Here is a 26726-nt window from a genome sequence, read left to right as displayed (position 1 = left end):
AATAATAGGAGTCCCAGAAGAAGAAGAGGAAAAGAAATGTACTGTGGAAATATTTGAAGAGCTTATAGTTGAAAACTTCCCTAATAAGGGAAAGGAAATAGTTAATCAAGTCCAGGAAGCACAGAGAGTCCCATACAGGATAAATCCAAGGAGAAACATGCCAAGACACATATTAATCAAACTATCAAAAATTAAATACAAAGAAAAAAATATTAAAAGCACCAAGGGAAAAGCAACAAATAACATACAAGGGCATCCCCATAAGATTAACAGCTGAACTTTCAGCAGAAACTCTGCAAGCCGGAAAGGAATGGCAGGACATATTCAAAGTGTTGAAATGGAAAAAAACTAAAACCAGTATTACTCTACCCAGCAAGGATTTCATTCAGATTCTACGGAGAAACTAAAACCTCTAACAGAGAAGCAAAAGCTAAGAGAATTCAGCACCACCAAACCAGCTTTACAACAAACGCTAAGGGAACTTCTCTTGGTAGGAAACACAAGAGAAGGAAAAGGCCTACAATAACAAACCCAAAACAATTAAGAAAATGGTAATAGGAACTTACATATCGATAACTACCTTAAATGCAAATGGATTAAACGCTCCAACCAAAAGACATAGGCTGGCTGAAAGGATACAAAAACAAGACCTGTATATATGCTGTCTACAAGAGACCCACTTCAGGCTTAGGGACACATACAGACTGAAAGTGAGAGGATGAAAAAAAGATAATCCATGCAAATGGAAATCAAAAGAAAGCTGGAGTAGCATTTATCATATCAGACAAAATAGACTTTAAAATAAAGACTATTACAAGAGACACAGAAGGACACTACAGAATGATCAAGGGACAATCAAAGAAGAAGACATAACAATTGTAAATATTTATGTACCCAACATAGGAGTACCTCAATACTTAAGGCAAATGCTAATAGCCATGAAAGAGGAAATTGACATGAACACAGTCATAGTAGGGGATTTTAAAACCACACTTTCACCAATGGACAGATCATCCAAAATGAAAATAAATAAGGAGACAGAAGCTTTAAATGACACATTAGTCCAGATAGACTTAATTGATATTTATAGGATATTCCATCCAAAAACAACAGAATACACTTTCTTCTGGAATATTCTCCAGGATAGATCATTTCTTGGGTCACATATCAAGCCTTCGTAAATTTAAAAAAATTGAAATCATATCAAGTATCTAGATACAAATTAAAGGAAAAAATCTGTAAAAAATACAAACACATAGAGGCAAAACAATACACTACTAAATAACCAAGAGATCACTGAAAAAATCAAAGAGGAAATCAAAAAATACCTAGAAACAAACGACAATGAAAACACGACAACTCAAAACTGATGGGATGCAGCGAAAGCAGTTCTAAGAGGGAAGTTTAGAGCAATACAATCCTACCTCAAGAAAAAAGAAACATCTCAAATAAACAACCTAACCTTACACTTAAAGCAATTAGAGGAAGAAGAACAAAAAAAACCCTAAAGTTAGCAGAAGGAAAGAAATCATAAAGATTTCTTCATCAGAAATTGATGAAAAAGAAATGAAGGAAACAATAGCAAAGGTCAATAAAACTAAAAGCTGGTTCTTTGAGAAGATAAACAGTATTAATAAACTATTAGCCAGACGCATCAAGAAAAAAAGGGAGAAGACTCAAATCAGTAGAATCAGAAATGAAAAAGAAAGTAACAACTGACATAGAAGAAATATAAAAAATCATGAGAGACTACTACAAGCAACTATATGAAAATAAAATGGACAACCTGGAAGAAATGGACAAATTCTTAGTAAAGCACAACCTTCCGAATCTGAACCAGGAAGAAATAGAAAATACAAACAGATCAATCACAAGCACTGAAATTGAGACTGTGATTAAAAACCTTCCAACAAACAAAAGCCCAGGACCAGATGGCTTCAAAGGCGAACTCTATCAAACATTTAGAGAACAACTAACACCTATCCTTCTCAAACTCTTCCAAAATATAGCAGAGGGAGGAACACTCCCAAATTCCTTCTACGAGGCCACCATCACCTTGATACCAAAACCAGACAAGGATGTCACAAAGTCAGAAAACTATAGGCCAATATCACTGATGAACATAGATGCAAAAATCCTCAAGAAAATACTAGCAAACAGAAACCAACAGCACATGAAAAGGATCATATACCATGATCAAGTGGGGTTTATCACAGGAATGCAAGGATTCTTCAATATATGCAAATCAATCAATGTGATAAACCATATTAACAAATTGAAGGAGAAAAACCATATGATCATCTCAATAGATGCAGAAAAATCTTTTGACAAACTTCAGCACCCATTTATAGAAAGTATGCATAGAGGGAACTTAACTCAACATAATAATGGCCATATATAACAAACCCACAGCCAACATCATTCTCAATGCTGAAAAACTGAAACCATTTTCACTAAGATCAGGAACAAGACAAGGTTGCCAACTCTCACGACTCTTATTCAACATAGTTTTGGATGTTTTAGCCACAGCAATCAGAGAAGAAAAATAAATAAAAGGAATCCAAATTGGAAAAGAAGAAGTAAAGCTGTCACTGTTTGCAGATGACATGATACTATACAGAGAGAATCCTAAAATGCTACCAGAAAACTACTAGAGCTAATCAATGAATTTGGTAAAGTAGCAGGATACAAAACGAATGCACAGATATCTCTCTCATTCCTTTACACTAATGATGAAAAATCTGAAAGAGAAATTAAGAAAACACTCCCATGTACCACTGCAACAAAAAGAATAAAGTACCAAAGAATAAACCTACCGAAGGAGACAAAAGACCTGTATGCAGAAAACTATAAGACACTGATGAAAGAAAGCAAAGATGAAGCAAACAGATGGAGAGATATACCATGTTCTTGGATTGGAAGAATCAACATTGTGAAAATGACTACATGACCCACAGGAATCTACAGATTCAATGCAATCCCTATCAAACTACCAATGGCATTTTTCACAGAACTAGAACAAAAAATTCCACAATTTGTATGGAAACACAAAAGACCCTGAATAGCCAAGCAATCTTGTGAAAGCAAAACAAGAGCTAGAGGAATCAGGCTCCTGGACTTCAGACTATACTACAAAGCTACAGTAATCAAGACAGTACGGTACTGGCACAAAAACAGAAATATAGATCAATGGATCAGGATATAAAGCCCAGAGGTAAACCCACGCACATATGGTCACCTTATTTTTGATAAAGGAAGCAAGAATATACAATGGAGAAAAGACAACCTCTTCAATAAGTGGTGCTGGGAAAACTGGGCAACTACATGTAAAAGAATGAAATTAGAAGACTCCCTAACACCACACACAAAAATAAACTCAAAATAGAGTAAAGACCTAAATGCAAGGCCAGACACTATCAAACACTTAGAGGAAAACATAGGCGGAACACTCTATGACATAAATCACAGCAAGATCCTTTTTGACCCACCTCCCAGAGAAATGGAAATAAAAACAAAAATAAACAAATGAGACATAATGAAGCTTAAAAGCTTTTGCACAGCAAAGGAAGCTATAAGCAAGACAAAAAGACAACCCTCAGAATGGGAGAAAATATTTGCAAATGAAGCAACTGACAAAGGATTAATCTCCAAAATTTACAAGCTGCTCATGCTGCTCACTACCAATAAACAACCCAATCCAAAAATGGGCAGAAGACCTAATAGATATTTCTCCAAAGAAGATATACAGATTGCCAACAGACACATGAAAGAATGCTCAACATCATTAATCATTAGAGAAATGCAAATCAAAATTACAATGAGATATCATCTCACACTAGTCAGAATGGCCATCATCAAAAAATCTAGAAACAATAAATGCTGGAGAGGGTGTGGAAAAAGGGAACCCTCTTGCACTGGTGGTGGCAATGTAAATTGATACAGCCACTATGGAGAACAGTATGGATGTTTCTTAAAATACTAAAAATAAAACTACCATATGACCCAGCAATCCTACTACTGGGCATATACCCTGAGAAAACCATAAATCAAAACGAGTCATGTACCACAATATTCATTGCAGCACTACTTACAATAGCCAGGACGTTGACGCAACCTAAGTGTCCATCGACAGATGAATGGATAGAGAAGTTTTGTCACATATATACAATGGAATATTACTCAGCCATAAAAAGAAACACAATTGAGTTATTTGTAGTGAGGTGGATGGACCTAGAAGCTGTCATCCAGAGTGAAGTCAGTCAGAAAGAGAAAAACAAATACCATATGTTAACACATGTATATGCAATCAAAAAAAAAAAAAGGTTCTGAATAACTTAGGGGCAGGACAGCAATGAAGACACAGATGTAGAGAATGGACTTGAGGATGCAGGGAGTGGGAAGGCTAAGCTGGGACGAAGTGAGAGAGTGGCATGGACATATATATACTACCCAATGTAAAACAGATAGCTAGTGGGAAGCAGGTGCATAGCCCAGGGAGATCAGCTCGGTGCTTTGTAACCACCTAGAGCAGTGGGATAGGGAGTGTGGGAGGGAGACGCAAGAGGGAGGAGATATGCGGATACATGTATATATATAGGTGATTCACTTTGTTATAAAGCAGAATCTAAGACACCATAGTGAAGCAATTATACTCCAATCAATTTGTTAAAAAAAAAAATCAAGGGTGATGGTACTGAGGTAAGAAGTGCTTGTCATGTTGGATGAGCCCCAAAAGGACATTACTGTTGAAAAAAATGTGAGAAAGGTAATAATGATAAGAAATAAAACTGGAGTTCGTGTCAGCCAGTGGCCAAACCTGTTAGATGCTTGTGGGCCGAAGAATAGAATTTTGCTCTAAGTATGATGGGAAACCATTGGGTTTTGAGCATGAGTAACATGTTCAGTTTGATGTGTCAAAAAGATAGCTCTGGGAAACCACCAAGAAAAGGAAAAACAACCTACAGACTAGCAGAAAATATTTGCAAATGTTGCTACCGACCAAGAATTCATTTCCAAAATGTACAAACAGCTCATACAGCTTAATATCAAAAAAACACAAACAACCCAGTCAAGAAATGGGCAGAAGACCTAAAAAAACATTTCTCCAAAGAAGACATATAGATGCCCAATAGGCCCATGAAAAGAAGCTCAACACTGCTAATTATTACATAAATGCAAATCAAAACTACACAGAGGTACCACCTCACTCTGGTCAGAATGGACATCATTAAAATGTCTACAAGTAATAAATGCTGGAAAGGGTGTGGAGAAAAGGGAACCCTCCTACACTGTTGGTGGGAATGTAAATTGGTGCACCCACTGTAGAGAAAAGTATGGAGGTTCCTTAAAACACTAAAAACAGAGCTATCATATGATCCAGCAATCCCACTCCTAGCTATATATCTGAAAAAAATGAAAACTTTAAATAGAGAAGATACATGCACCCCAACATTCATAGCAGCACTCTTAACAATAGCCAAGACATGGAAGCAACCTATGTGTGTATCAACAAATGAATGGATAAAGAAGATGTGGTATATATGCACAATGGAATATTACACAGCCATAACAAAGAATGAAATAATGCCATTTGCAGCAACATGGAAGGACCTAGAGATATGATATTAAATGAAATATCAAACAGAGAAAGACAAATATCATATGATGTCACTTATATGTGGCATTAAAAAAAATGATATAAATGAACTTATTTACAAAACAGAAATAGACTCACAGACATAGAAAACAAACCTATGGTTACCAAAGGGGATAGCGGTGGATGTGGGGGGAGACATTAGGAATTTGGGTTTAACATAGTCACACCACTGTATATAAAATAGATAAACAACAAAGACCTACTGTATAGCACAAGAAACTATATTCAATATCCTATAGTAACCTATAATGGAAAATTACGTATAATAGAAAATTATACATACATACAATATATGTATTTTTAACTTAAATATAGTTTAATGTGATTTTATTATGTTTAAAAATATTGTTCTGGGAAGGGTCCGTAAGCTTCACAAAATTGCCAGGAGTCCACAGCAGGAAAAAAAAGTCAAGAACGCCTTTGTCTGGCATATTCCAGACAGGCCGCTCCACCAGCCGGGTCCTGGAGGGAAGACCATAAAGACTGGAGCTGCCCCTGAGTCTTCAGTTATATGTAACTTCAGTTATATGTATAACTGAATCACTTTGCTCTATACCTGAAACTAATACAACACTGTAAATTAAGTATACTTCAATTTTAAAAATGTTAAACAAAAGATAGCTCTGGATGTTATAGTTAGAATATATGGGGGCACTAGAAGCAGGGAGCATTTAAGAGGCTTCTGTACTAGTTCAGACTTGAGATGACGATGGTGTGTAGGAGATGGAGTGACGGAGGTGATAAGGCATGGGTGGATGTGGAATCTAACCCCTTCTTTCCCAAAGGCTACCTTTTGGAGGCCTCCTTCTTCCAGGTCAGGTTGGCCTGCCAGGTCTTTTGCTCTGCCAGCCTGTGGCTGAGCTGTAGTTCAGCAACTGCTTTTGCTTTCTGAGTTCGTGCCACTGACCTAGATCTTTTGTTCCTTGGTTCACCGCTCCATTTTCCTGAACTTCCTAAGAAAATGTGCATGAAAAAACTTGTCAGATTAATCTTCAGTCTGAGGTTTATGTGTCACCACATTTAATTGATAGTTTGGCTTTTGTACAAAATTCATGAAAATAATTTCCCTCAAGGCTTTGAGTGTATTTGTCCATTGACCTTCAATATTTGATGTTGCTTGTCCTTGACAATCTTATTTTCTCTACTTTCTAAAGGTCATTTATCTTCTTTTCTAAATGTTTAGCATCATTTCTTCTTCCTAAAATGATTCAGACATTTCACAGTGATGTATCTGGTAGTAGGTCTTCATTCAGTGATTCATAAACTGGGCAACTGGTGGACCCTTTTAATCTGAAGACTTTTGTCCTCACTTAATTCTGGGAACCTCACTTACATTATTTCTTTCCGACTTCCTGTCTTGTGTTTCCTATATCATCTTTTTGGAACTTCATGTTTGATATCGAGACATTTTATTGATCTTCTAAAACTTCATATTTCTTCTTTCTTTTCCTCTTTGGCATTGTCCCATGCTGGCAAATGCTGGATCACAGCTTTTTCTGTCCTGCTTCATCAACCAGTATCCGTGCATTAGGTATATATTAGTTTTATATTGTAGTTATGACAAACTACCCTGAAGATAGTAGCTTAAAACAGCACAACTTTTTTATTTTACAGTTCTAGAGGCCAGAAGTCCATTGCGCATTTCACAGGACTAAAATCAATGTGTCACTAGGGTTTCCTTCCTTTCTAAAAGCGCGAGAGGAGAATCCGTTTCCTTGCTTTTTCCAGCTTCTAGAGGTTGCTTGCGTTTGTTGGCTCACGACCCCTTTCCTACATCTTCAAAACCAACAGTGCTGCATTTTTCTCTCCAGCCCTGCACTCTCCTCCCAGCCCCACTTCTGTCTCTGTCCAAAGCCAAGAAAAGTTCTTTGCTTTCAAGGACTCATGTGATTAGATTGGGCCTACCTGAATAATCCAGAGTAGTCTATCTCAAGATCTGTAACCTTAATCATATTGGCAAAATACCTTCTGCCATATAAGGTAACATATCCACAGGTTCTTGGGATTGAAGTGTGGACATCATTGTGGGCCATTATTCTACCTATTATAGAACGTCTCCTAGAAATGTATTGGACTCTGTGTCTGCTGTTAACCCCCTTCTATTTTCTTCATGACTATTGGCATGTAAACCATTTTATATTATCTTGTGATCATTTTACTGTGGTTCTGGGAAGAAGAAGAGGTAAATAGATGAGCTAAGTGTGGCATCTTGAATCAGAAGCCTTTCCCCAGGAGTTTCTACTGTCTATTACTTAAAAACCATCATACAGGAGCTTAGGTACAGGGACAATGAAACAAAACTTTTTGTAAAAATTTGTGAATGTACTTTGTATTTTCAAAACTATTATTTGCATTATTCTTTTTATTGTTCTCTGAGTTTCAACTTTATTATACATGGAATTACTTTATTTAATCTACTTAATTATAATTAATACTTGGGCCTGACTCTTATCAAGCCTTCTTGTATATTTTTAACATTTTAAAGTATTCTGTATATATCTGAGTGTTGATATACTTTTTTTTTGTATCTGTGTGTGTGTGTGTGAATCTGTATATTTTTAGGGGGAAGTCGTATGTTAAAGTGGTACCAATTATTTTGCTAGAGATATAAAAATTTCTTTCAAAATGATTTTTAAATTTAGAACGAAATTTGTCATAAAATATTTAGTCCAACCTTATAGTTTAATTATTTTAAATTTTAAAAAGTTATTACTGCATTTTAATTTCTTATCAGAAATGATGTGTTTTCTGTAACTCACTAAAACTTCAAGAACTCTATTATTCTTACTAGAAACCATAATTTTCCTAACTGTATTCCACAGAACACTAGACTATTGTGATATTTAGTTGCTCTTAGTTCAGAGAAAGTGTGTTCTGTGGGCAAACAATTTGGGAAAATGACTCATTCAAGTACATTTCCCTCCTGGATATTTACAGAGTGCATTAGGAGAGATTTCACAGCAAAACAAAACAAATACATTTTTAAAAATCTTTGATCAACCTAAAATATTCTAAATATATTTGATCATAAAACAATTTTTGATTTAAATTTGAGGATGACTCCTTAACAGCTCTTGTGAAACTGTATCTCAGAAACATAGTTTGAAAGTGCTGTTGTAGCCTATTCCTCTAGTTGTTTTGTGCTAAATAATTTGACTCTATCATATACAAATGCAATTCAGGGAATGATGACTGGGACACAGTTTTACAGTTGAGAGGGAATTAGATGCTGTGCTGGAGACATGTGACTAGGTCTTCTGTTGTCCTTACCTTGCTCTTTCATGACACCCATGGGATGGTATCAGTTTCCAGAGTTGTCCATCTGAAAGCTCAGCATGGACCTCCACAAGTTTTCCAGAATTACTCTGTGGCCACCAGCCCAGAATTCCTCTTTGTTTTACTCTTCTCTTCTAAGGAATGCTGGTGTAACACTGAGGTAAAAGAAAGAGCAGAAGAATATAAGAAGGCACAAAATACTCTCTTCAGTGTGACTCTCATCTGTAGATACCACTTCCTTTAACTCAGTGAGAGGACCAGCCATCCTCTCTCGCAGGCCATGTGAAAATGGCTCAAAACCAGCTAATTGGGTACTTATTTGTACCTTTTGATGCTTCAGAAAATATTTCAGGCAATTTTCAAAAATACTTAAATTATAACAATATGATGTTAAAATGAATATTATTGTGACCTACGGATTTACCATGATTGGGCCATAGTTTACTGCTTTTCCATAAACCAGTTGCAAACAAGGAATCTGTCACTTAACAAGAGTCGCAATATCCCCTGGATAAAACAAATCAATTTCTTAAGAGAATTACAACTATTCTTTAAACTAGGATCAGGCAGAATTTTATCCTGAGGCTGTGTAAAGAGAACTCTTTGTGATTTAATCAACAGCATTCTCACAATTCAGCACATTTCTTAGGGATCTTTTTTATAACACTGTCCATAAAGCTGATGTTACCACACCTAAACATAATTTAGTAACAACAATTCTTTATGTATACGTGCAGGGGTGAGGTATGGTGTAACTCAGTGCTAATTAGGTATCCATCTCTTGGCTGACCTTGAAGACGGTTGAATTCCCAGTACCTAAGCCATTGCCCTGAACATAGCAGGTAACAACAAATCTTTGTTCAAGGTGATATTTTGTTATCATGCTTAATACATGTTCCCATGATAACATGTATTGTAAAATGCATAGGAATGGTTCTCCTGCTTATACAGGGCTTACCCTAGTATCTCGTTATAGTGACAAATTCAAATATGCTGCCCTCATTCCTACACCCATGGTAATGCAGCAAAATGATGTCTTCTGACCCAGGCACGGTCAGAAAGATTGCTCCTCAAGCTCAGCCAGCCCATATTTCATAATATCCATCCCAAAAGCACAAAGTTGATCTTTCAAATATCTCTTTAACATGTCTATAGAATTACCCACAAGGCTTAGTGCTGCCCATTGCTAACAGATATAATAGTCCTGTGGAGTAGGAAGTTACCCATAAAGAAATTAAGGTTCAGGATGGTTGAGCCCATTGATCCAGTTCATTGAGTCTAGCAAGTGGCAGCTGGGAATTGAACTCTGGTCTGTCTGACTTCACATTTCATAATTTTAACCACTACCATGTGCTAAGAGAGCTCCTGTAGGGCTTGAACTATATGTTTCCTTCCAAAGAAAGAGCAGGAAAGGGCAGCAAAGACAGAAGGAGCCATAACAACCTCACAGTCAATTATTCTGGAAATTCAGATATTTTATATCTGCTCTGATGCTCTCAGGTCTCAAATCTTATCTCTGCTGTCTTGTGGGCTGGCCTTTCTCAATGCCAACCTTTGTTTTTGTCTGATGTACCTTTTGACTTCCTTTCATTTGTTTTGTGTGCTCTCAAGTGGTATTTAAGTTGACAGCCAGGTCCTCAGTCTTCTTCTCAAGGGATTATAGGTGTCAAACTACTTTCATCTTTGTCTGTGCATTTCTTTAAGTGATAAAGGATCAAGAAGGCTCTCCATCCTCCTCTCTCCCCTGTAGTCCCCTGGCATTCTCAGTGAAATGTTAGTTGGAAAACTGCACTCCTACAGCAGTGGTGAGATAATTGAAATTCAGCGCAGCAGGGAGGAAATCAGTTCTGGAGGCCTATTATTTTGCAGATTCTTTGTTAGGATTTTGACCCTAGGTCTGTGCTAGCCAAGATGAGGAGAGTTAGAAGAGGGGAACACAGTCCCCTAGAATGTTTTGAATTGAGATAATCACACCCCAAATCCTTAGGCCTGAGATAGCCTGCTTACCTTGCATACATCCCTCTGGGTTGCTGTTCTCTAGATGTCCTTTTTGATGTCAAGTCCTTCTGCAAAACACCTTTAGCAAACAGCATTTGAGGGTTAGATACCTAGTATTCATATTAATGTGAAAGTGTATCAAATACAGTTTCTTTTTAACTCTAAGCAGGCCGACATAACTGTTTCTTACACGATTTCCTCAGGCATACATGTTACCAGGATGTGTTTGTCAGTGAAGTCAATCTAACCTTTTTTCATGGGAAATCTGGCTTTAAAAGAATGTTCTCTTCTAACAAGCATAAGACTGACACTAGCCAGAAAGAGAAAGTGTAATTTTAAAGTCTAATTTTCTGATGCACTGAATACAGTAGACATAGAAAGGAGCCCAAACTCACAATGTTATAAGATTTTGAAGAATATGAAAGGTAAAAGGACATTGTTAATTTTCTTTGTATCTGTATATGATAGCCCTGGAACAGTGAAAGAATCATAAAAAGAAAGGAAATGGGGAAAAGAGTTCTGCAGTGTAAACTGATAAGCTTGTAAAAGGTATAAGTGAAGTATCAGTTCCTTCTTCCCAAATTTAAATTTTTGTTTGTTTGGGTCTTTTTTTTTTTTTTGGCTACAGTTAACTTTCATAAAAAGAGTGATAAATGATATGTAATAGAAGGTGGTTTTTAATAAGGGGAAAATACTTGTGTCATCAGTGACAGAAATAAATTTAATATAGAATAATAATGTATTAATAGGTACATATAATGTAATATGTAATGGAGAGGCATTAATATATAAAAAGGCTTTCTGACATTTGTGTTACTTTGTTATTTGCAAAATTAGGAATCAAGAATCTGATAGTTAGTCAGATTGCTAAAGTTCCTTGAAATTACTCAGGAGGTGCTGAGGCAACAAGGACATTTTGTTTTTTATTTGTTTATTATTTTCACAACTTTTTTGGAGTATAATTGTTTTACAATGTTGTGTTAGTTTCTGCTGTACAACAAAGTGAATCAGCTATATGCATACGCATGTCCCCATATCCCCTCCCTCTTGAGTCTCCCTCTCACCCTCCCTATCCCATCCCTTTAGGTCTTCACAAAGCATTGAGTTGATCTCCCAACCAAGACATTTTAATGCACAATGTTGAACATTCAATTTAAAAATTACCAATAATACCAAGGAACAGGACAAAGAGAAAGACCGGATAATAAATATAAATGAATTCAGACAATCCAATTTATCACAGCTGATAAGACACAGGTAAAAAAAGGAATTAGTGAACTTGAGGACATGTCAATAGAAAATATTTGGACTGAAACATGGAAAGTAATTAATGGAAAATATATACAAGGGAATTAAGGAAAAATGAAACATAGTGAAAAGATCATCAGAAAAAGGTCATACATGTAGTCGGGAGTTCCATAAGCGAGAAAGAGTTTGAAGGAAGAAGCATTATTTGAAGAGACAGTGGATCAGAGTACTTCAAAATGGACAGAAGGAATCAGGCCAGAAATTCAAAAAGGGTTAGGAACCTTAAGCAAGATAAATCAAAAGTAAATCCTACTTAGATGCATCACAGTAAAAATGCTAATTTAAAAAAAAAAAAGATAAAATCTTATAAGCTACCAGATAACAATAAATCAGAGCAAAACCAATACTGATAGCAACAGAAAAAACCAGAAGCTAGTGGACAATAGAATGACACCTCTACCATGCCAAAAAAGACCAAAAAACCCCCCAAAACCCCCACTGCCAACCTAAAATGCTACACTTTGTGAAATTAACCTTCAAAAAATAAGGTAATCCAAGGTAAAATAGCTAGTGGGAAGCAGCCACATAGCACAGGGAGATCAGCTCGGTACTTTGTGACCACCTAGAGGGGTGGGATAGCGAGGGTGGGAGGGAGACGCAAGAGGGAGGAGATATGGGGATATATGTATATGTATAGCTGATTCACTTTGTTATACAGCAGAAACCAACACACCATTGTAAAGCAATTATACGCCAATAAAGATGTTAAAAAAAATAAGGTAATCAATAATGAAAGAAACGGAAAGAAGTTAAAGAAACATCAAAAGGAATTTTTTCAGTAGAAAGAAAATAATCTTAAATCATAGAGAATTGCAGGAAAAAAAGAAAGAATACTAGAAAGTGTAAATATGCAGGTAAGTATAAAAGATCATTTACTATGTAAAGACCAATAACAAGCCTTGTAGAATCAAATATATATGTAGAATTAAAATGCATGGCAACTATAACATAAAAGACGAGAGGAGAATAAAAGGACTTTAAAGTTTGAAGTTCCAAGTATTATCATAAAGTGAAAAAATACTAATTTGTATTCAGTGTTAATAAGTTAAGGATGAATGTTTTAACCTCAAGGATAACTTTTAAGAGAAAAACCAAAGAACACAGAACTAAAAATTATAAAATAAGAATAAACAGAACAATAAAAAATACTTGAGGAGCAGTGGTTCCAGAGACAGTTAAGAACCGGTATCAGATTCATCCTTCCCCATTAACTGCCATTATAACTGTGTAAAAATATGTATAACAACTCTTTCGGGCCGTGGATGGCAACCAATATGGGACTATGAATTTTGAAAGATGGAAAGCACATAATATGAGTTCATATTCACCTGGGCTATCTCCCTGAGAATATTTCCAAATACGGCCCAGGAAGATAGAGCCCAAGTAGAGAGTGGTGGTATCACTGAATACAAGAAACAGAAATCTGATTTGGGGCTGATCAGGTAGGGTTTGGGGCACAGGATAATGCAGAGAAAGGGTCCATTGAGAAGAAATCCCAAAATTTCCTTAAAATTATACCTTGCGTCCTTTTTCTCTCCTAAGCTACAGATGTGCGGGGCAAAAGACTTTAATAGACACGTTCACAAAAAAATATATCCAAACAGCCAATATGTTATGCATTGGCATCTCATTACTCATCAGGGAAATGAAAATTAAAATCACAAAGCATAATTCCCTGGTGGTCAATGGTTAGGACTTCGCCTTCCAATGCAGGGAATGCGGGTGTGATCCCTGGTCAAAGAGCTAAGATCCCACATGACTTGTGGCCAAAAAACCAAAATATAAAAAAAGAGAAGCAATAATGTAACAAATTCAATAAAGACTTTAAAAATGGTCCACATCAAAAAAAAAACTTAAAAAAAATTAAAATCACAATGAAATATCGCACATATTCACCAAGCTAGCTAAAACTTTAAAGACTGATAACACTGACAAAGTATTGGTGAGGATTTGGAACACCTGAAGCCCTCATATACCACTAGTGGATGGGTACATTGGTACAACCATTTTAGAAAGCTACTTGGCAAACATACCCACCGTAAGAAATGATCTAAAGGCTTTTCTGCATTGTCATTTGTCAGTCAATGCCTATTTCTAGGATTCTTTAAGGGAATTCATTTAGTTTTACAGTACAAGCAACGTTTCAATAAGAATAATGAGTTTTCTGCCACACATAATAAAACAAATAAGTTCATCTATTTAAAGGAATGATAAGAAAAGGAAAGAAAAAAGAGAGTCCACTAGTTTAATTTCTCTGAATTAAGAAGGGTAATGGTGAAAAGTGTCATAAAGTCTTAAATCAGTAAGTACACAAGTACATATATGACAAGTACAGATATAAGTACAACAGAGATTACCAGATTGCTCAAGACAGTTCCATGCTCCAAAGGAACTCAAATTTATTGTCATTTAACTTGAAAAAGAGTGATTCATTAAAAAAAATTTTTTTGTTAACATCTTTATTGGAGTATAATTGCTTTACATTGGTGTGTTGGTTTCTGCTTTATAACAAAGTGAGTCAGCTATACATATACATATATCCCCATATCCCTTCCCTCTTGCATCTTCCTCCCACCCTCCCTATCCCACCCCTCTAGGTGGTCACAAAGCATGGAGCTGATCTCCCTGTGCTATGTGGCTGTTTCCCATTAGCTATCTCTTTTATATTTGTTAGTGCATATATGTCAATGTCACTCTCTCACTTCTTCCCAGCTTACCCTACCCCCTCCACATGTCCTCAAGTCCATTCTCTACATCAGTGACTTTATTCCTGTCCTGTCCCTAGGTTCTTCAGAAACAATTTTTTTTTTTACATTCCATATATGTGTGTTAACATATGGTATTTGTTTTTCTCTTTCTGACTTACTTCACTCTGGATGACGGTCTCTAGGTCCATCCACCTCACTACAAATAACTCAGTTTCGTTTCTTTTTATGGCTGAGTAATATTCCATTGTATATATGTGCCACATCTTCTTTATCCATTCATCTGTCAATGGACACTTAGGTTGCTTCCATGTCCTGGCTATTGAAAATAGTGTTGCAATGAACATTGTGGTACATGACTCTTTTAGAATTATAGATTTCTCAGGGTATATGCCCAGTATGGGATTCCTGGGTCATACGGTAGCTCTATTTTAAGATTTTTAAGGAATCTCCATACTGTTCTCCATAGTGGCTGTATCAATTTACATTCCCACCAACAGTACAAGAGGGTTTTCTTTTCTCCACACCCCCTCCAGCATTTATTGTTTGTAGATTTTCTGATGGTGGCCACTCTGACTGGTGGAGGTGATACCTCATTGTAGTTTTGATTTGCATTTCTCTAATGATTAGTGATGTTGAGCATCCTTTCATGTGTTTCTTGGCAATCTATATATCATCTTTGAAGAAATGTCTATTTAGGTCTTCTGCCCATTTTTGGATTGGGTTGTTTGTTTTTTTGATATTCAGTTGCATGAGCTGATTGTATACTTTAGAGATTAATCCTTTGTCTCTTGCTTCAATCACAAATATTTTCTCCATTCTGAGGGCTGTCTTTTCGTCTTCTTTACGTTTTTATTTGCTGTGCAAAAGCTTTTAAGTTTCATTAGTTGCCATTAGTTTACTTTAATTTTTATTTCCATTTCTCTAGGAGGTGGGTCAAAAAGGATCTTGCTGTGATTTATGTCATAGAGTGTTCTGCCTATGTTTTCTCTAAGAGTTTTACAGTGTCTGGGCTTACATTTAGGTCTTTAATCCATTTTGAGTTTATTTTTGTGTATGGTGTTAGGGAGTGTTCTAATTTCATTCTTTTACATGTAGCTGTCAAGTTTTCCCGGCACCACTTATTGAAGAGGCTGTCTTTTCTCCATTGTATATTCTTGCCTCCTTTGTCAAAGATAAGGTGACCATATGTGCATGGGTTTATCTCTGGACTTTCTTTCCTGTTCCACTGATCTATATTTCTGTTTTTGTGCCAGTACCAGACTGTCTTGATTACTGTAGCTTTGTAGTAGAGTCTGAAGTCAGGGAGCCTGATTCCTCCAGCTCCATTTTTCTTTCTCAAGATTGTTTGTCTCTTCGGGTCTTTTTGTTTCCATACAAATTGTGGAATTTTTTGTTCTACTTCTGTGAAAAATGTCATTGGTAGTTTGATAGGGATTGCATTGAATCTGTAGATTGCTTTGGGTAGTATAGTCATTTTCACAATGCTGATTCTTCCAATCCAAGAACATGGTATATCTCTCCAACTGTTTGTATCAGCTTTACTTTCTTTCATCAGTGTCTTATAGTTTTCTTCATACAGGTCTTTTATCTCCTTAGCTAGGCATTGTTTTTAATTTAATTAATTTTTTATACAGCAGGTTATTAGTCATCCATTTTATACACATCACTGTATACATGTCAATCCCAATCTCTCAATTCATCACACCACCACCCCCCAGCCCCACCTCTTTATCCCCTTGGTGTCCATACACCATACATCTTTATGATTCTCTATGTACAGTATCATGTCATCTGCAAACAGTGACAGCTTTACTTCTTATTTTCCGATTTGGATTCCTTTTATTTCTCTTTATTCTCTGATTGCTGTGGTTAAAACTTCCAAAACTATGTTGAATAATAATGGTGAGAGAAGGCAAACTTGCTCCTGATCTTAGTGGAAACGGCTTCAGTTTTTCACCATTGAGAACAATGTTGGCTGTGGGTTTGTCATATATGACCTTTATTATGTTGAGGTAAGTTCCCTCTCTGCCTACTTTCTGGAGAGTTTTTATCATAAATGGCTGATGAATTTTGTTGAAAGCTTTTTCTGCATCTATTGAGATTATCATATTGTTTTCATCCTTCAATTTGTTAATATGGTTTATCACATTGATTGATTTGCATATATTGAAGAATCCTTGCATTCCTGGGGTAAACCCCACTTGACCATGGTGTATGATCCTTTTAATGTGCTGTTGGATTCTGTTTGCTAGTATTTTGTTGAGGATTTTTGCATCTATGTTCATCAGTGATATTGGCCTGTAGTTTTCTTTGTGACATACTTGTCTGGTTTTGGTATCATGGTGATGGTGGCCTCGTAGAATGAGTTTGGGAGTGTTCCTCCCTCTGCTATATTTTGGAAGAGTTTGAGAAGGATAGGTGTTAGCTCGTCTTTAAATGTTTGATAGAATTCACCTGTGAATCCATCTGGTCATGGGCTTTTGTTTTTTGGAAGGTTTTTAATCACAGTTTCAGTTTCAGTGCTTGTGATTGTTCTGTTCATATTTTCTATTTCTTCCTGGTTCAGTCTTGGAAGGTTGTGCTTTTCTATGAATTTGTCCATTTCTTCCAGGTTGTCCATTTTATTGGCATATAGTTGCTTGTAGTAATCTCTCATGATCCTTTGTATATCTGCAGTGTCAGTTGTTACTTCTCCTTTTTCATTTCTATTGATTTGAGTCTTCTCCCTTTTTTTCTTGATAAGTCTGGCTAATGATTTATCAATTTTGTTTATCTTCTCAAAGCACCACTTTTTAGTTTTATTGATCTTTGCTATTTTTCATTCACTGGGTTTTCATTTATTTCTGATCTGACTTTTATGATTTCTTTCCTTCTGCTAACTTTGGGGGTTTTTTTGTTCTTCTTTCTCTAATTGCTTTAGGTGTAAGGTTAGGTTGTTTATTTGAGATGTTTCTTGTTTCTTGAGTTAGGATTGTACTTCTATAAACTTCCCTCTTAGAATTGCTTTTGCTGCATCCCAGTGGTTTTCAGTCATCATGTTTTTATTGTCATTTGTTTCTATGTATTTTTTTATTTCATCTTTGATTTCTTCAGTGATCTCTTATTTAGTAGTGTACCTTTTAGCCTCCATGTGTTTCTATTTTTTACAGTTTTTTTCCTGTATTTGATATCTAGTCTCATAGTGTTGTCGTCAGAAAAGATACTTGATATGAGTTCAATTTCCTTAAATTTACCAAGGCTTGTTTTGTGATCCAAGATATGATCTATCCTGGATAATGTTCCGTGAGTACTTGAGAAGAAGGTAGATTCTATTGTTTTTGGATGAAATGTCCGATAAATACCAATTAAGTCCATCTTGTGTAATGTATCATTTAAAGCTTCTGTTTCCTTATTTATTTTCATTTTGGTTGATCTGTCCATTGGTGAAAGTGGGGTGTTAATGTCCCCACTATAATTGTGTTACTGTCAATTTCCCCTTTTACGGCTGTTAGCATTTGCATTATGTATTGAGGTGTTCCTATGTTGGGTGTATAAATATTTACAGTTGTTATTTCTTCTTCAGTTGACCCCTTGATCATTCTGTAGTGTCCTTCTGTGTCTCTTGTAATAGTCTTTATTTTAAAGTCTATTTTGTCTGATATGAGAATTGCTACTTCAGCTTTCTTTGGATTTCTATTTGCATGGAATATCTTTTTCCATCCCCTCACTTTCAGTCTGTATGTGTCCCTAGGTCTGAATTGCGTCTGTTGTAGACAGCATATATATGGGTCTTGTTTTTGTATCCATTCAGGCAGTCTATGTCTTTTGGTTGGAGCATTTAATCCATTTTCTTTTAAGGTAGTTATCAATATGTATGTTCCTATTAACATTTTCTTATTTGTTTTGGGTTGGTTATTGTAGCTCTTTTCCTTCTCCTGTGTTTCTCACCTAGAGAAGTTCCTTTAGCATTTGTTGTAAAGCTGGTCTGGTGGTGCTGATTCTCTTAGCTTTTGCTTGTCTGTAAAGGTATTAGTCTCTCCGTCGAATCTGAATGAGATCCTTGCTGGGTAGAATAATCTTGGTTGTAGGTTTTTCCATTTCATCACTTTAAATATGGCCTACCACTCCCTTCTGGCTTGCAGAGTTTCTGCTAAAAGATAAGCTGTTAACCTTATGGAGATTCCCTTGTATGTTATTTGTTGCTTTTCCCTTGCTGCTTTTAGTATTTTTCTTTGTATTTAATTTTTGATAGTTTGATTAATATGTGTCTTGGAGTGTTTCTCCTTGGATTTATCCTGTATGGGACTCTATGTGCTTCCTGGATTTGATTGACTATTTCCTTTCCCATATTAGGGAAGTTTTCAACTATAATCTCTTCAAATGTTTTCTCAGTCCTTTTCTTTTTCTCTTCTTCTTCTGGGACCCCTGTAATTCAAATGTTGGTGCCTTTAATGTTGTCCCAAGGTCTGTGAGACTGTCCTCAATTCTTTTCATTCTTCTTTCTTTATTCTGCTCTGTGGTAGTTATTTCCACTATTTTATATTCCAGGTCACTTATCCATTCTTCTGCCTCAGTTAATCTGCTATTGATTCCTTCTAAATAATTTCTAATTTCATTTATTGTGTTGTTCATCACTATTTGTTTGCTCTTTAGTTCTTCTAGTTCCTTGTTAAACGTTTCTTGTTTTTTCTCCATTCTATTTTCAAGATTTTGGATCATCTGTGCTATCACTACTCTGAATTCTTTTTCAGGTAGACTGCCTATTTCCTCTTCATTTGTTTGGTCTGGTGGGTTTTTACCTTGCTCCTTCATCTACTCTGTATTTCTCTGTCTTCTCATTTTGCTTAACTTACTGTGTTTGGGGTCTCACTTTCCCAGGCTGCAGATTTGTTGTTCCCTTTATTTTTGGTGTCTGCCCCAGTGTGTAAAGTTGGTTCAGTGGGTTGTGTGCCTCCCGGTGGAGGGGACTGGTGCCTGTGTTCTGGTGGATGAGGCTGGTTCTTGTCTTTCTGGTGGGCGGACTGAGTCCAGTGGTGTGTTTTGGGGTGTCTGTGAACTTATTATAATTTTAGGCAGCCTCTCTGCTAATGGGTGTGGTTTGTGTTCCTGTCTTGCTAGTTGTTTGGCATGGGATGTCCAGCACTGGAGCTTACTAGTCGTTGAGTGGAACTAGGTCTTAGCGTTGGGATGGAGATCTCTGGGAGAGCTCTCACTGATTGATATCTGTGGGCCAGAATGTCTCTGGTGGTCCTTTGTCCTGAACTCGGCTCTCCCACCTCTGAGGCTCAGGCCTGACACCCGGCTGGTGCACCAAGACCCTGTCAGCCACACAGCTCAGAAGCAAAGGGAGAAAAGAAAAATAATAAAATAAAATAAAAGTTATTAAAATTAAAACTTAAAAAATAATATTCAAATAAAAAATAAAAAAGTAATTAAAAGAAGTAGAGAGCAACCAAAACAATTCCACCAATGATAACAAGTGCTAAAAACTAAACTAAAATAAACATATAAATCAGGAACTAGTTAGTCACATACAGCAAACCCCATGTCTACAGTTGCTCCCAAAGTCCATTGCCTCAATTTAGGGATTATTCGTTTTCTATTCAGGTATTCCAGAGATGCAGTGTAGATCAAGTTGACTGTGGAGATTTAATCCACTGTTTCTGAGGCTGCACAGAAAAATTTTCCTTTCTCTTCTTTTTTCTGCACAGTTCCTGGGGTTCAGCTTGGATTTGGCCCTGCCTCTGTGTGCAGGTTTCCCTCCTGCATCTGTTCTTCACTCAGACAGGATGCGATTAAAGGAGTGGCTGCTTAGGGGGCTCTTGCTCACTCAGGCTGCAGGGAGGGAGCAGGATGGAATGTGGGGCGAGCCTGCAGTGGCAGAGGCCAGTGTGACCTTGCAACAGCCTGAGTTGCACCGTGTGTTCTCCTGGAGAATTTGTCCCTGGATCACTGGACTCTGGCAGTGGCGGGCTGCACAGGCTCCCAGGAGGGGAGGTGTGGATAGTGACCTGTGCTTGCACACAGGCTTCTTGGTGGCTGCAGATGCAGCCTTAGTGTTTCATGCCTATCTCTGTGGTGCGCACTGATAGCTGTGGCTCGTGCCCATCTCTGGAGCTCGTTTAGGCAGTGCTCTGAATCCTTTCTCCTCGTGCACCCCAAAACAATGGTCTCTTGCCTCTTAGGCAGGTACAGACTTTTTCCCGGACTCCCTCCTGGCTAGCTGTGGCACACTAGCCTCCTTCAGGCTGTGTTCACGCAGCCAACCCCAGTCCTCTCCCTGGGGTCTGACCTCCATAGCCTGAGCCTCAGCTCCCAGCCCCCACCCTCCCTGGCGGGTAAGACAAGTCTCTCAGACTCATCAGTGCTGGTTGGCACCAATCCTCTATGCAGGAATCTCTCCACTTTGTCCTCTGTACCTCTGTTGCTGTGCTCTTCTCTGTGGCTCCAAAGCTTACCCCCATCCCCCATCTCCACCAGTGAAGGGTCTTCCTAGTGTGTGGAAACCTTTCCTCCTTCACAGCTCCCTCCCACTGGTGCAGGTGCCGTCCCTATTCTTTTGTCTCTGTTTTTTCTGTTTTCTTTTGCCCTATCCAGGTACGTGGGGAGTTTCTTCCCTTTTGGGAAGTCTGAGGTCTTCTGTCAGGATTAAATAGGTGTTTTTAGGGGTTGTTCCACATGTAGATGTATTTTTGATGTATTTGTGGGGAGGAAGGTTATCTCCATGTCTTACTCCTCCGCCATCTTGAAGGTCCCGGCTTATTCATTTTCAACAAATATGCAATGCAATGGATTCAAGTTTTGTGTTTTTGATCAAAATTACAGCAACCTAAGATTCTGTAGATTATTCAAGAGGAAGACAGAGACATTTATTAGTGCCATAATCTCCTAGATGATTCTAAGACTTCATTTATTTTCAGGTCAACTATATAAAATGAATGGTGCAGAGTCCCTCCCCAAACCCCACCGATGGTAGCTTTTTCCAATTTTCTGCTTTAGTAGTACAGCCTTTCTAAACAGTAATACAAATTTCGATTGTTTTACTACAAGTATGATTTAACTGAACAAACTGATTTTTTTTTGCAATTTTTTAATGTCTTCAAGATACATATTTGTGTTCTCAAGAAACAATTCTTATATTTGCATCATATTTTACTGTTTTTGAAATTAAAAAAAGAAAACTTTGGCCGTTGCAAACATTATAGCCAAGCATCTTAATAGAGCCCCCAAAATGCAAATATCATTGAGGTATATCACTTCCCAAAGAAAAATGTAGAAAATGGGCTCCAGACCCTTCATGATTTTCAAACATAACACTAAATTTATGAGATTAAAACAAATTTTATTCCAAGAATAAAAGCTATTATTTACAAAGTTTTGGTGATAACATGAAACATATCTAAACCCGCAATGGAAATCAGTTGTCATTTTACAAGAGGATTTTTGTGTATGAGAAAAGAAGAGGCTGATGTAGTTGTGCTAAAGGATGGACACTGGGCAATTCATTAATTTCCCACTTGACCTAAATGATGTAGACTTACAGCAATATAGAGGGCAGAAAACTTGTGCCCGGCTTCCAGTAAACCCTACCATCTGGGAAAAGTATTCTAAACATTTCCTGCCATCCTTTGTCCCTAAGCTTAAGCTCATTCCCTCTAGGTTAGAAGCAAAGAATATTTTTTTTAGCTCAACATTGTACAGTTTCTATTAAAAGAGAATCACAGGCTGAATAGTCAATTTTTCATATAGCAGGTTTACCATTGTGTCTCTGAGGACTTTTCAGTGGGATAGAGGAAAAAATGAGAATTGCTCTAAATTGGTTTCTAAGTACACTGACTTTTTAACCTGGACGAATTAAGGACTAGGGCATATCTTAATGCCAAATCTATGAAGGGCTTGGCATTGCCATGTGTGATAATACTTCTTATCTCAGATATAGTGACATCAAATATTTCTTTGATCCCAAAGGAGGAGCATAAGAGTTGGTAAACGACATTAAACTGTTTTGTGGGGAAAATATATACTTCATCCATAATGGGTTACTAAGTGGTGATTTTATTCAAGGGCAGGTCACAGGAAGCAGGCAATGGGTTATGTACCCAAGACACCTGGGAATACTCCTACAGAGGCCACCCAGAAGCCTGGATATGAGATTCTGAAGAGACTGATATCCTGTACAACAGCATATTGAGTTTGTCACATTAGTCCTCCAAAGTGGAAATATACAAATGTCTTAGTGGGGGGTGCTTTTTTTCCACCAAAGCACTCAGTTTTTCTGATTTCTTTGAATTGACTTTTGATCTTGTTTTTCTTTTGTTTTCCCAATTATCTTCAAGTTGGGGGACTGTCCACCACAAACTTTTCTAGATCAGTTCCATATTATTGTGCATCCTTCCCCATTGCATTTGATATTAGAAAACAGAATTCCCGAATATTTCTTCTTTGGGAAGTCAGACTCAAACAAAATTGCAAAGTGAATGAAATGTATCTCCAATGCCCTCCAGTCCTATTTCAGTCTTTCTGCCTTCCTTTTGGGTAATAGCCATACCAGAAGTGATACTTCACACTGTTCTGTCTTCTATCTTCACAGTAGAACCTACAAGTCTTCTTCAATTATTATCCCCACTTTATTTTACCGATTATGAAACAAGTAAGAAATAGCACCAAGGGCACACTTCTTGAATACAAAATTCAAACTCCATTGAGGTCTGACCTAGTGCTCTGCTGAGGTGACATCTTACCTGGACTCTCTCTTCCTGACACTGCCCTGCGCTGCCATCTCCTGCCCCTGTTCTGCCCTCTCAGATGCCAGCAATGTTCTATAGGGCTCTTTTTCCACCTTGTTCTCTGAGTTAAAATCCAAATTACCTAACCTGTGCTGCATTAAGCAATTGGTAGCATTCTAAATAATTTGAGAAGCAATTTCAAGTAAAGGAACTCATCCGGGATAATCAATCCCTTGTTGAATTTTTTTGGGAGGACTCTGGAACTCACTAACACAAATCACGATTTTAAGTTTACAGTTTAAAAATCTTGGTCTCCAAATTTTGCTGTGTAAATTTAACACTGTTTTATGATGAATTAACTCTAACTGTGCAAAGGAAAAGCCATTCCTTTTAAATTCATCTCCCTCTTCTACCTCAATTCCCTTCACATAATTCATAAGCTACTGAAAATTTGAAGATCCTCTAATGAATTCCAGATGCTTCTGCAATAATTTCCAGGCTCTGTAACTTTTGCTAACACTACTTCACTCTTGCAGCATTACGTTTTTAGCTGAAAGCTTGAACCTTTTGAACTAGTGCTTTTCACACTATCCTCCCCAGTGGAGGACGGCCACGTCACCCTCACCCACACCCACCTGGGTCAGCACAGCCCTGCTTATAGATCTTTTCATGTTTTCACCATGACACCAAGGGTTCGAGGGTAAAACATACTGAAACCTTGAGCTAGATGTTTGAGAACTTAAAAAATTTTCTTATGATATGGCCATATTGTTTTTACTAACACATTTTGACACTAAGTAATCATTGCTACTGATTCCTGAAGGACTTATTTTGCAGTGAAAGAATTAGAACTATTCATATATTATTCATGAAAATATTCTTCTATAAGAAGAAAATATTCTTCTATAAGATAGAAGAATCCCTGCATTACAAATTATGATAATTATTCTAACTACAAAGAAAAAGAGGATAGTAGTATTTCCACAAAGTGCCATAGCTTTTGTTTATGCATTGTTGTTTATATTTTCCTTTAGTTTGGGGGAGAAGGGTAAATAATATGGGATATCAAAAAAAACAAGCTGTGTCAAGTTTAAAGTGTACAATGTTATCATACCTATATGTAATCATCTTAGTTTAAGACTAACAATTTAAAATATAAAATTTACTAGTGTTAGAAAACAGATTTACAGTGGGTTTGTTAGAGAGATCTATTTATTAATATTACTGAGGAGGGAAAAGATTCATGCAAATACATGGGCTAAATACTGCAGGTGCATGCTACATCTCTCCATGATATGAAAAATTCTTTACAATTCCATGAGATGTGAATTAATAGTAGAAAATATTTTTTCCCAACTAACAGCAAAATAAGGAAATATTTCTCAGAATTATCAAAACACTGTATATGTGTGTATGCTTGTATATATCTTTGTGAGGATTTGTGAGCTCATTATAAGGAGAATATCATTATTGTTTATGTTCTAGAGATTTTTGACAAAAAGAAAACAATGGGGACCTTTCTACAATTTATATTAAGCATACTAGGATGTCATTTTCAATGAAGTGCATATACATATATATATATATATATATATAGTCTTCCAAAACACATGTGTTTATATTTGTTCTCTGCATACCTTCTGGGCTAAATTATTAGTTCCCTAAACTTTGGCATATTTAAGTTTAGAGCAATTACAGTCTTTAAATTAGTAAAAGAAATGTTCATATATCATACTTTAATTCCCATTAAATATGATGGTTCCACCTGGACTGGTATAAGATCATTTCAGCAATTCCTTTACCCTCCCCAATGCAGGAGGATCTCCTGATTGGTTTCTGAATTCTATCAGTTTCCATAACAAGAACATATCATTTGGACATTTTTAAATAAATCCTGGTTTGCTGTTCTTGTTCTTGTTGTGCTAATTATGATGGTTGGCTTTATTTTTTTTAATTAAATGAAGAAATACCACGTTCACATACAACAGTTAGTCTATTCCATCTTGTAAGATCCATTCTTTACCAGAAGTCAAATCTATTCGGGTCACTCAGTGGTGGCCCTCTCTAGGACATGTCAAGTAACTAAAAATAATGATAGCAGCTGTGAATAAATAGAATCAGAACAAAAGTATCTTCATGAAAAACAAAGCAAACAAAAACACCATCCTGAAAGAAGAATACAATGAAAACAGCACGTAGAGGAGATGCTTTAGCCGACCATTCTGCTAAAAAGTCTGCTCTGACTGAAGTCCTTTCATGGAAACCACCCATGGAACTTGTCAAATCCATGGAGGGGTTCAGATATTCCATCCTAGGTACCCTAAATTTGTTTTCTAAATTATGAAAAGAAACAGAGGGAGCTCTCATATGGGAAGACCCACGTGGCTAAGATCAGGCAAAGCCAGGATGATCACGAGGTAGCATCCGATGAAACTTGAAATGAACACTTGTCAAAATTCTCCACCAGATGATCCGATCCATCCCAGTAAGGGGAAAATGTCCACAATATTAAAAACACTGATGGATAAAATATTTAAGGATAACAAAATACAGCCTCATCCACAGGTAACATAATTCTGGGAGAAAGTGTAAAAGCAAGGCATAGACTGGAACCATGCTCTGAGAGAACATTTGAGCATTTTTAACTGAATTTTATAAAATGACTTCCCTCTGGGTGATGAATATGCACAAATAATAGTATGCTTATTTTCTGGAGGGTTGAAATACTCCCTTGTTAAAACAACCACAGCACAGATTGTAGCTAAAAGACTGAATACCCTATTCTCAATGTAGAACATTTTAACCATTCTATTCAGTAAAAGGGGGCCATTTTACCAGCAGTTATTCATGAATTCTACAAGGATTTGCCCCCTGCTCAAAAATATTCACTGTCTTCATTACTGTGAAACCGCTAGAATAACAGAAAGCATTTTAACTGGAATTGGTAAGTTATACTAATTAAGTCCTAATAGTGGAAGATTTTCAGGAAACCCCACAAAAGTCTATGGCTAACCCAAGATCCTCAGAATAAATAATGGCAATGGACAGGACAGAGCTTACATTCAACACCACCAA

At 36.8% G+C, this 26726-nt stretch overlaps 1 long non-coding RNA gene across 3 annotated transcripts in view; it reads right to left on the bottom strand.

Annotated features, from left to right (window-relative positions):
- Positions 1–26726, bottom strand: part of LOC132437096 (uncharacterized) — a 459886-nt gene that overhangs the window by 20086 nt on the left and 413074 nt on the right. For all 3 annotated transcript variants that reach the window (XR_009521959.1, XR_009521958.1, XR_009521960.1), the window contains 2 exons: positions 10940–11009; positions 8927–9087 (listed from right to left, as the gene is read on the bottom strand). This is a non-coding gene — a long non-coding RNA (uncharacterized lncRNA). The remainder of the gene's footprint in view (positions 1–8926; positions 9088–10939; positions 11010–26726) is intronic.

Source organism: Delphinus delphis, chromosome 14, assembly GCF_949987515.2.
Source record: "Delphinus delphis chromosome 14, mDelDel1.2, whole genome shotgun sequence".
NCBI lineage: Eukaryota > Metazoa > Chordata > Mammalia > Artiodactyla > Delphinidae > Delphinus > Delphinus delphis.
This window is presented reverse-complemented; position numbering and strand designations above follow the sequence as displayed.